The following is an 11,434-nucleotide window of genomic DNA, read 5'->3' as shown; positions in this document are numbered from 1 at the left end:
AGAATTGTCTCTCAGAAGCCCCAAACTGTGAAATTTCTTTCAGAAACTGCGTGGATTGATGCAGCCAGAAACCAAAGCCCTCCACATTGTCATGGACAAAAAAAAAAAAAAAAAAAAAAAAAATCAAAAAGCACGAATTTTCATGTTGTGGAAAAGCACTGGAAACTCCTAAAATCGAGGATTTTGAAAAAGCAACCTCCCTCGCCCCAATTTTCACATTGCAGAAAAGAAAAATTAAAAAAAACACAGCCAAACACACCAGTCTGAGGTGAAACTTGGGCAGTTCAGGGACACGGCTGCCGCTCACCCCGCGTTGGGTCAGTTACCGGGAGTGAATTGATTCCCCCCGGGTACATTGGCTGCTGGTGGTTATCCTGGGGAGATCCACTGCTGCGCACGGTGGCGCCCACGGGCCCAGGCCCGGCTCAGAGGGTGTTCCTCGCTTCCTCTGCCGCCTCCCCGCCTTCCTGCCGCCTCCCGCTCCCCGAGCCGCCCGCCCCGGCGCGAAGATGGTGCCGGCGCTGCGCTCCGCCGGGCTCCTCGCCCTAGAAACAGCGGAGTTGCGGCGGTGGCGGCAGCGTCAGTCCTTCTGGGAGATCGTGCACCGCCCCGTGCAGGCGGGGCCTGGCGGGGAAAGCACGTGAAAACTGCAATTGGTCGAGAAAGTAACATAAAATCTATTGTAAGCATCTTTATTGCAGTCAAGTGCCTGCCACCATAGCGGTGAAGATTCCGTAGAGCCCCTCTGCTGTCAAACGCTCCCCAACGTCTCTCCTCTAGGCAGAGAGAAAGAGATTTGCCCACGGTCATTGTTCTGGTGAGTAACAGCTCTTGCGATCTGTAGGGAGTAATTAAAATCAATGCAAATAAGTGATTTCTATAATTTATATCTATATATTTATTTTGCTGTGCTTAATCCCACAAAACAGGGTTGTACAAAGGTTCAAACCCAGTGGTCCTCTCCCGCAAAACCCAGCTGAACTGACTGAGGCTCAGTCAGTGATGCAGGTGATGCACTGGATCTTCTGGGTTCTTATTAAGCCTTGGCATATACTTTTGATTAGGTCAGGTGGCATTTGCAACTGCCTCCAGGACAGGAGGGTGGAAATGTTCCCTACCTGTGGAAAAAAGCCACTGCTCGCAGCCAGGAGCCGGGGTCCAAATGCAGGATTCCGCCTCTTAAAATTGAGAATGTCACGGGATTCCTCCCAGACAAAAGTTGCTAGGAACTAGATCTCTGGCTGGCCTTGGACTCCTGGGGCATCCTCCAAACTGCCTCCAAAACTCTAGGCTGAAAATCTTTCCTACCCATGGAAAAGAGACACCGTTCACAGGCTCTGTTTTGGGATGACTCACCAGCAGGATGAGGGAGAGAACACGCTCCTACCCAGTCAGAGAAACCTTTCCAGGTAAGGCATCTCAGAGAGTCCTATTTCAAAGAATAAATATACTGCCTATTTCATATGGCAAATAAGAAAAATAGATCTATGACATCCTCCCACTAAATTCTAAGCAAATCAGCAGTCAATCTGCTGACATTTAAACCCAAGTGCTCTCACCAGGCTTTGAGAAGTATCTCCCAGACTCCAGTGTCTCAGGCTAACCCAATGCCAGGGCCATGCCGACCAAAGAGATGTTAAATATACAAAGGAAAGCAAAGTACTGCTCAGGTGTTTTGGTCGCAGCAACATCAGTTAATTCACACAGAACACTTCCAGCAGAAGCATGGCCTGGGCTGCTCCCACGATCAGACTGAACGCAGCTGACGCCTCTGAACTACCCATCGACCCTGTTCCTTGCTTCCCTCTGACTTGGCTGACTGGAATGGCACATGGCACGCACACTGGAAATCACCCACCATCTGAGCTGTGCAGCATTTCCTACCAAGGCTGAACTAGAGCCTCTGAATCATCTTGCACTGCCTCACCGAGGGCACAGCGGAGGAATGTTAATGCAGTTATCCTGCCCTCAGCAAAATGACAGATGTGCTTCCTTTAAGATGACGTTTAAAGGATCAGTAAGCTCTCGTTCCTTTCTCTTAGCCCGTTTCAAAGCCAAACTTCTGTACGTGGATATTCCAGGAGGTGCAGTTCACTAAGGCTCTCAGAACTGAGCCACATGAATCAGGTTTAATGCTAAAGTGTATTTCACTGGTGTGCATATATTATACATTCTACATACAGGTAAGAACTATAACCAGTTACAAGGCTAAACGCCTTATTTAGTATCCAGTATTTATTAAAATATTTGGAGAAATGTCTAACAGTTCTGAGATCAGTATTGTCAGTTTTTGTAGTCTAAAAACTGGTAGCACCATCATCAAAACCCAGAAGTTTTTGAAAGTTTAAAGTGATGCTGTTCTGGACTTAAACTGATACATACTCAATCTGACCATTTTTCTATCTATTCACACGGATTTTACAAACATGGGAAATCTTCCCCAAGGGACAGTAGTACTTTGTTAACTTTGTCTATTATTTGTACCAATACCTGGAATTTTGTACAGCTACAGACTGGAATCTTCTGACTGGGTCCTGTGACATGACTAGCGAGATGAAGAAGTAGTGCTTCACAAATCTTCCCCGAGCACTAATAATTGTACTCCTTAAATATACGTTGAAAAGAACAGATATCAGATGGGAACAGTAAGCAGAAAAAGAGAAAAAAATAACCCTGAGCTAGGGAACTCCTGGGCCTTTTCTGTTGTCAGTTTAAGATTAAGATCTTCCAACCATTAAGAAAAGTATCGGGACCTAATGGATTTAGGGAATTAAATGGAAATAAAATAGAGAGAATTAAAGCAAAATGCCACTGCTAAATATTCATCGGGAAACTTTGCCCATGTACCAGAGAGAGAAAGAGTAAGCAGTTTCCTAGTTAAGGTTACCGAAAATAATACTCAGTAACTACTTCCAGCTGAGTATGAACATTTGCTATGATGTAACCTTCGATTAGAATTCCAAGGACAAGGCTTTGCAGATTAATAATGAGCTATCACTAAGTACAGAACCCAAGAGGAAAGAGGCTTTCAAACTTCCTTCAGGTCCGGCTTCCTCCGCTTGGTAACAACAAGGCGGAGAAGAAGGCAAGAACTTTGACGTGAGTTTTAATTTTTAGGGAAGGACATTTATCCAGGTGCCTGCAGTGTATCCCAGCACAAGAAGTGACTTTTACTGCCCTTTCTGAGCATAACCTTCAGGAATAAATAATTTTTTCATCTGTTGGCCCTTAAGTAGCTTAAGGAAGTTCTGTAATTACTAAACACAGGCTAAAACAACCTTTTCCACAAACCTTCAAAACATTTTATGGCTTGCACTAACCCCGTTTGCTACCTTTATGACTGGACACTTATTCCCAATCCACACTACAGTGCCTTAGGGATACTGCTACCAAAGTCAAGGAGATTACTTAAATACATAGTAAGAAGAAACTGTACCAGAAAAAAATAAATTCAAAAATAGGAGAAAAGCACCCAGTGTTCACCTGGACCATCACACAGCTGCAGCAACCTCATCGGTCAGTGCCAGGCCTCTAACAGGTACTGGCTAAAGAGAAAACTACTTCCATGGTATGAAAGCTTTCCTCAGAAGAGTCAAAATCAAGCTCAGAAACGCTGTGCAACCAGGTGCTTTGATTTCCTGAATAACACAAACATATTTTATAATTTTACATATTTTAAAAGCCTATGTATAGGCCTTATGGTTCTCTTCAGCACTTCTCATTTTAGTGTCATCCAACCAAAAAAAAAAAAGGGGGGGGCCCCCCAAGAATTTAAGGGAAACATCTCATATATTTTTCACTTAAAACATGTAAAAATAACTTTGCAATGCAAGACAACTTGCTCCAAATATTACTCATTTTATTACAAGACAAATCAATAGAGAAGCACCAGACATCATCTTTGCTTTTCTAACAGCTTTGCTGAAGGGTTTCTGAATGTGGTGGTGGGCTTTGCTGCAGCCGGAATTTATTTCTGTTTCAGGAAGTGTCTCACTGTATAGTCTGCGATTTAACAGTTCCCGTACCAGGTTAATTGTAGTGGAAGAAGGCAAATGAAGCCAAGAGACTCAACTAGGATGTCCCAGACCCCTGCCAATCAGAGGTAACAAAATACCAAACCCCCAGCTTATGAAAATACAAAAAAACCTCTCAAAAACCCACAAAAAACCTACAAAAATACAAAAATCCACAAAAGCATACAAAAAACTAGGTTCCAAAATACCAGAATAACTTAGTTTCAAAATAATAGAAAACCGAATTTCAAAATACCAAAGAAAACCGGGTTTCAAAATCTCAGTTTTAAAATACCAGACTACCAAGTTCCAAAATACCAAAGTAACCCAATTTCAAAATAGCAGAACATCAAGTTCCATAATACCAAAGTAACCCGGTTTTAAAATAAAAGAACACCAAGTTCCAAAATACCAAAATAATTCCATTTCAAAATACCAGAATATCAAGCTCCAGAATATCAAAATGACCCGATTTCAAAATATCAAATTGCAAAATACCAACTTTCAGATGTCTTATATGAGCAGGATTCCCAGACCCAAAAGAATGTAATATTGTAAAAATGGGATCAGTGCTAGCAAAATGGGTATATTCTCCTCTGAAAAGCTTTCCTCCGATGACTGTCAATATTTGTATCTATTTTGATCATTTAGCCAGATGTAATAAGAATTTTACTTTAAAAGCCAACACTTGCAGTAGTATTCTGCTTAGCTTGTGTCTGTGAGAACCGGCATTTGGGCTGGAGAGCTGTGTTCGGGAACAAAAGATGGAGTAAATCTGCTCCTTGGATGGACAGGGAAAAAGTGAGTAGCAGGCAAAGGGAGTATTAATAAACGATATCAATATTTCACTGAAATTCAGGGTGGACCAGCGAGGGGGGTGCTCGGGTTCAGTCTGGGCCTGTCAGGAATAGCCATAAACAACCCAGCTAAACCCCTGACCCCTTAAGGGATATGTAAAACACTTCAACAGAAACACAATTCAGTAATGATTACAGAGGAAAAATTACCAGTAATCGCTTATAGCCTGTGGGGAATTTCCTCGGTAATTACAAACCTAGGACATAGGGAATTTTGGAGGCAGAATCCCAATTTCGGCCACGGGCACCCGGACGAGAAGGCCGGTTCTTTTCCACAGAAAGGAAAGCCCGGCACCCCGGTGTTTCAGGGGCAGACAACGGCCCGTGTAGGGGAGGGAACGACCGGCAGGACCTTTCTCCACCTCGTCCCCCGCTCCAAGGTGCGGCAGCTCCAGGTATGACCGGCTGCTTTCAGAGGGTTACCGGGGCACACCTGCACAGGGAGCTGCTAGTCCATAGGGGCCAATGGAGGCATCCCGGGTGTCCCTCCAGGAACGACGGTTAGAACATCCAGCAGGGGCTAGGGAGCAGCCGGATGCACCTGGGCACCTGAGCAGGCGGGGCAGCGTGTAGGGTGCCGGGGGGAAAGTTTCAGCTTCCCTCTTTTAGCTTGTCAGTCCCTCCCCAGAGCCCCATGTCCCCTAGTGATCAATGTTTCAGCAAACATCTTCCACTCTACATCAAAACCTGCTTTCATTTCTGTCCCATCCTCAGGCTCCACACTCAGAGAGCTCTCGGCCGAGCCCACATATCTGCAAAACTTTCTTACCAAACTTTCATCTTCAACACCAACCATCTTTTCGTAAGGTGACACTCTCAGGTCTGACCTGGTTGTGTCTGAACTCTCAATAAAGCCAGAGGTTGGCATTTTACCCATGACATTTGAGTTTCAATTATTAATTCAGTTAAGGTTCTCTTTAAAGTTTGTTTCATCCTTTCTACCCATCCTGAACTCTGTGGGTGCCATGGGGTATGTAGTTCTCATTTTATTCTTAAGGCTTGAGTTAGTTGCTGTAAAACTTTTGATGTAAATTGTGTCTATCTTAGTAATCATTCCATACCTAGGAATAATTTGTTCTAAGAGGGTTTTATATTCTACATTGGCTGTGGCTCTGACACTGGGAACAGCTTCCACCCAATGGGTAAGATGGTCTGTTATTACTAACAAGAATTTCCACCTCTGCACTTGGGGGAGTTCAGTAAAGTCCACGTGGATACTTTGAAATGGTCGGAGAGCCAACTCACGACCTCCTGAAGTTGTTTTTCTCATCACCTTCTTATTTACTTTTTGGCAAACCATACATCTTTCAGTTATTTGTTTAGCCAACTCATAAATTCCAATGCCCCCATAATTCCTTAGAAAGTGATCACACAAAGCCTTAGTACCCCAATGAGGTTTTGATGCATGTTTTCTAATATTATGAAGTAACTGCCTTCCGTCAGGAAGTTTCCATTTTCCACATTCGTCTGGCCTTCCCCCCCTTCTTACTTCATTCTTTTTCCTCTGTTTCACTGAATTTTGGAGTCTCCAACTTTTCGCTCTTCGAGGTCAAAATTAACACAACCCTTTTTATCCCATTCTCTGCAGCATCCTCAGCCCCCCCCGATCTGCTAAACTCCCTCCTCCCATCTCTGAGGCCATCCCCCCCGCTGTCCCCCCCTAGGTACCACAGCTCTCTCTTCAGGCAATTCCAATGCCTCTAAAACCTCCAAAACAAGTCTCCCCTGCATCAGCCCCTTTCCCTCTGAACCAAGCAATCCCCTTTCCTCCCAGATTTTCCCAAAGGCTTGCACCCCTCCAAAAGCGTACCTTGAATCAGTAGATGTATTTCCCTTCTTGTGTGCTAAATCTTCCAGTGTGCATAGTCACCCCATCAACTACAGCCTACCCTGACATTCTTTTTCCTTGGACACATCTGGAAGAACCGTCTACAGATATTATTTCCTTCTGAAAGGGCTCGTTCCTCGAGATGGAACTTTGGTGTTTTGCTTCTCCTTTCAGAGGAGCAGCAGAAGCGGTCGTTGCCAGGGGAACGGTGCAGGCGAGGGAGGGAGGGGGGGTAGGAGGTGGGAATCCTCTCGGAGGCTGATTCCTCCAGGAGTGGGGGAGCAAAGGCGGAGACTGCTGCCGGAACCTCCAAGGGGACCAGTTCTTCGGGCCGATACCAGAGCCTGGCGTGGAGCCTCTGCACGGGTCTGCAGCAGCCACGGCGACAGGAGGCCGAGCTGCCGGCGGGCCCAGCGCGGCCCGCGGAGCCGAAGCCGGGTTCAATGGAGCCGCGGCAGAGAACGCAGCGGGGGCAGGGGCTGCTGGAACGGCCCCGGACAGCGGGAGCGGGGCCGGAGCCGGGACTGGGGCCGCCGGCCGGGGCGGGGCCGGGGCGGGCCGGGCTGGTGTGGAGCGGAGAGCCGGGCTGGGGACGGGCACAGGGACACCGAAAGCGGCGGGCTGGGCTGGTGTGGAGCGGAGAGCCGGGCTGGGGACGGGCACAGGGACACCGAAAGCGGCGGGCTGGGCTGGTGTGGAGCGGAGAGCCGGGCTAGGGCCGGGCACAGGGACACCGAAAGCGGCGGGCTGGGCTACCGCTGGAGCCGCAGGGGCTGGCGGGGGCGGCGGGAGCAGCGGGGCTACCGGCGGAGCCGCCGCCGCCGGGACAAGCGGTGGAGCCGCGGGCGGTGCCTGAGAGCCGGCACAGGCGGGACCTCGGGCTCCGGGAGCGGCGCTGCAGCTGCGAGCGGCGCCGCAGGAGCCTGGGCTTGGGGCGAGGCAGGCGGGAATGGAGGGGGCGATGCTTCCAGGGGCTCCCAGCCCTTCTCTTTCTTGCTTTCCCTTTGCTCCTTTCCTTGGGTCTCGGACAACTTTAAAATTCTTATCCCCTTAGACTCTGTTTCCCACCCAGCATGAAGCATACTTGCTTTCTTCTGTGTTAACGAGTTCTTTTGAATTTACAAATACTTGTAAAGCCTGACAGATCCAGACTTCAAGAGCCATGTCTGGGCCAGAAGACACGGTCGGATCTTACTTCCTTCTCGGCCCAACCAAACATACAAAACCTGGATCATTTTGACTTTGCTCTTTTCCTTTGTACTTGGGTTTGTATTCCAGTTAGCTAACATAACTTCCAAAGGGCTTTCCTGGGGTATTTCCGCTGGCACGCCTCTATTCCCTTTTTTATTCCCTGACTCTTGCTTACTAGTCTTATGTCCCATTTTCTCAGAATCTTATCTATCTTTCCCAGGCCTTTGTTTCCCACCTTTTTAATAAAAACCAACAAAACAACTATTCAAACCTCACCACCTCTTTCCCCTTTCTTCTCCTAGAATACAAAAGTTCCCTCCTCTTAATAAAATATGCCTCCTTCCAGAAAATAAAGTTCTATTTCAAGGTTTACCATTTCTATCACATACATTCTCATTCATTTTCACTCACTCCTTTTTATTGTTCCAACTTCTCTTTCTCAAGTGCTATCAGTCACAACCACACAAGACTTAGGTACCTTTTAATTTCAAATTGTTGGCCAATGCTCACCCCTTGCCCCAAAATTCCAGGTTTCTTGAAGTAATCCTCAATTTGACAGAATTAAGCCTGGATTTCTTGAATTTTTATTTGTTTTATTTTTTTTAAACTCTCAATCCAGCAGTCTCAAAACCCAAATGTCTCGGAACTAACCCTCCATTTAGCAGAATTAAGCCCGGATGTCTCGAATTTTTGAACCCTCAATCCGGCAGTCTTAAACCCTAAATTTCTCGGATCCAATACTAGGAAATTCTTGACTCCCCTCCTTAAAGGAGTCCAATCCCTTCCCTGAAAGCCCGTCCCAGTTAACCCGGGGCTTCTCTCACTCCTTTTATCTTTGGCTTCGCCTCTTTACTGACCGCTTCCCTCGCGGCAGAGCAGAGCCGCAGCCTCAGAGGCTCCACACTCGCTTCGCAGCTCTGGGGTAACCAGCCCGCGTCTCATGCACACACTTTCATCCCCCTTATCCCCCCAAAAAGAGGAAAGAAAAAATACTCACCTTTCTCGGAGTCTTCGTGCACAAGATTTTACGTGTTTAATTACCGCGGTACCTCAGGGAGCTTTTTCTTTCCTTTCTTGTTGCTTTGTCTCCTCTCTTGCCCTCCGGGTGTTTGACTGCAAACCCCCCTGACCCCGCCGGGAAGCACAAAGCGAGGCCGCCAAAAGCGGGCGGGGGCACCCCCCTGCTCTGGGTTCCCGGGGAGATCCCAGAGCTGAGGCTTTATCCCCGTATGGGCCACCAAATTGTGAAAAACGAGGTTCGCTATTTATAAAATTTGAAGGAAAGTTTAAAAAAAGGGACAATTAAGAGACAACAGCAAAAAGGGCGGTACGGCCGGGTGCTTCGGCAGAGAGCCAAAGGCGCACCTTTACAGCCAAAAGATCCTCTTTAAAAGTACATCGCTTATTTTTATTCATCACCATCATGCATCATTCATTAATTCTTTGGAGTTGCTGAGTATCATCTTATCAGTCTTATCTTTTTCCTTGGCTCCATTCCGCCTGGTTTCGGGTTCTTTTCTTCTGATAAGATTTTCCAGGAATGTGAAGACCCCCCCCCCCCATCCTTCCCAAACTGAGCACCCAAACTATAGACATTCTACAGCATTACATTACAGAACCCAGGCAAAGCTTTTCTCACATTAAGGACCATGAAAAAACCAACATCACAGTCCATTCATAACAATGATGGAACATGCAAAAAGCCAACATCACAATACCGTTCAGAACGAGGGATCAGCGGCGATGCGGCCCGCCCGCGGAGGGATCAACGATTATGCGCATGCGCAGGCGGAGTGATCCGCCAGGAGGGACTATTTGTGATGCGGTTCTGCCCGCGGAAGGATCAGCGGTGGTGCGCCCCCGCCCGCGCATGCGCGCAGATCAGCGCATCCGCAGCCATCTGGAGTGAGAGGAAGCAGGTGGTGCTGGTGGGTGAAATGTCTCTGCTGCGAGCTGCCTGGGAAAGGAGGAGGGAGAGCCTGGTGCAAAGTAAAGGGGAGAGAAAGAGGGACAAGGCTGGAGCTGTGGAAGGAAGCAGAGACGGCCAAGGGGCAGCTGAGCATTTTGCTTTCCAACTCTGGGGGGGGAAAGAAAGCGCTGTCAAATCCATCCAGGAAAAGAGAGGAGAAATAGCAGGTGGTGGAAATCGCCGGCAATTTGGATTCAATTTGTCTGTCTGAACTGCAAACGCCGACAGACACCGAGCACCGCTGGACGCCTGCTGGCGTTGCGGTGTGTCCTGCTCCGGCTGCAGCCCGCCTGGCGAGACCCCCAGCAGCAGCTGCCCGGGGGCTGCGGATCGGGCAGCAGCCAATCGGAAGCGTCGCAGCGTGCGGCAGCCAATAGGAGCCCTGGCTACTCCGGCAGCCAATGGAAAGCGCCGTTACCTGAGGGACCAGGCACAGCTCGAAGCCCCTCACAGCTGCTTCGTTTTTTGGGACATTTGTGGAAAGTTCGGAGTTCATTTTTTTTTTCTTTAGCTTCCCTTTTCCAGGACAGGAGGGATTCCGGCGCGGGGGATCTCCCGCCTCGGGCGCTTCTGGGCGGTTTTGAGGCGGGGGGAGCCCACCGCGGCAGTGGCGGGAAAAGGGGGTGCGGAGTATAAAAGGGGGCGCCGGCGTCGCGGCCCCTCAGTCGGGGGGCGGCGGCGGCGGCGGCAGGAGCTCCGCGGGCTGGCCCGGATGCGGGGGCGCCGCCCTGTGCGGCCGAAGGCGCCGGCCCTGAGGCGCGGGGAAAGCGGCGTGGCAGCCGCGCATCGGCTCCGTCATCGGCAGCGCCGCTTCGTGCCGGTAGGGAGCGGGAGAACGCGGTGGCGGGCGGTGGGTGGTGAGTGCCGTCGGCGAGACAGGGCTTGTGCCGCCTGCGGTGTGCGATCTCCCAATGAAATAAAATAGAACACGGTAAAGGCCCATAGAGGAGCCACAAAGAGGTACAATAAAGGTACTGCAGGAGGGGTGGCCGCTGCCCCGTGTCACTAAAAGAGCTGCAGCGTGGGACCGTCGGGGCAGCGCTGCTGGTTAAAAAGAGCAGCACGGGAAAGGCTGAGAGGTGTAAAAGGAATAAAATGCTGAGCACGGTAAAAGAGGTACAATAAAGGTACTGCAGCAGGAGTGGCTGCTGTGTGTTGTCACTAAAAGAGCTGCACCGAGGCACCTTTGGGGTGGTGTTGATGGTAAACGTGCAGCACGGAAAAGGACTGGAGGTGTGAGGGAAATAAAATATAGAGAAAGGTCTGAGAAATAATAACAACACCGCAGCAGGAGGAGCCGCTTCCTCAGGGTAAAATGAGCTGCTCCGAGGCGCACCTGGGGCAGGGGTGCTGCTTCAAAGGTGTCATGGCAAAGGTCGCGTCTGTGAAGGGAATAAAATAGAATGGTCGAAAATGCTTTAAAAGTCCTGCAGGAGGGGTGGCCGCTGCCCCGTGTCACTAAAAGAGCTGCACCGAGGGACCGTCGGGGCAGCGCTGCTGGTTAAAAAGAGCAGCACGGGAAAGGCTGGGAAGTGTGAGCGGAATAAAATATTGACAATGGTCTAAGAAATATTCA

The 11,434-nt window shown here is 48.9% G+C and overlaps 1 long non-coding RNA gene across 1 annotated transcript; it reads right to left on the bottom strand.

Moving 5' to 3' along the window:
- Positions 1-666: 666 nt before the first annotated feature.
- On the bottom strand, positions 667-9,578 carry LOC116451351. The gene is made up of 2 exons (XR_004243185.1): positions 8,887-9,578; positions 667-2,604 (listed from the first exon to the last, which is right to left on the bottom strand). It is a non-coding gene; the product is annotated as an uncharacterized LOC116451351 (long non-coding RNA).
- Between the last annotated feature and the right edge of the window lie 1,856 nt (positions 9,579-11,434).

The sequence above is a fragment of the Corvus moneduloides genome, chromosome 15, assembly GCF_009650955.1.
Source record: "Corvus moneduloides isolate bCorMon1 chromosome 15, bCorMon1.pri, whole genome shotgun sequence".
NCBI classification, from domain to species: domain Eukaryota; kingdom Metazoa; phylum Chordata; class Aves; order Passeriformes; family Corvidae; genus Corvus; species Corvus moneduloides.
Note: the sequence above shows the minus strand (reverse complement) of the source record. Positions and strands in the feature narration are given on the sequence as shown.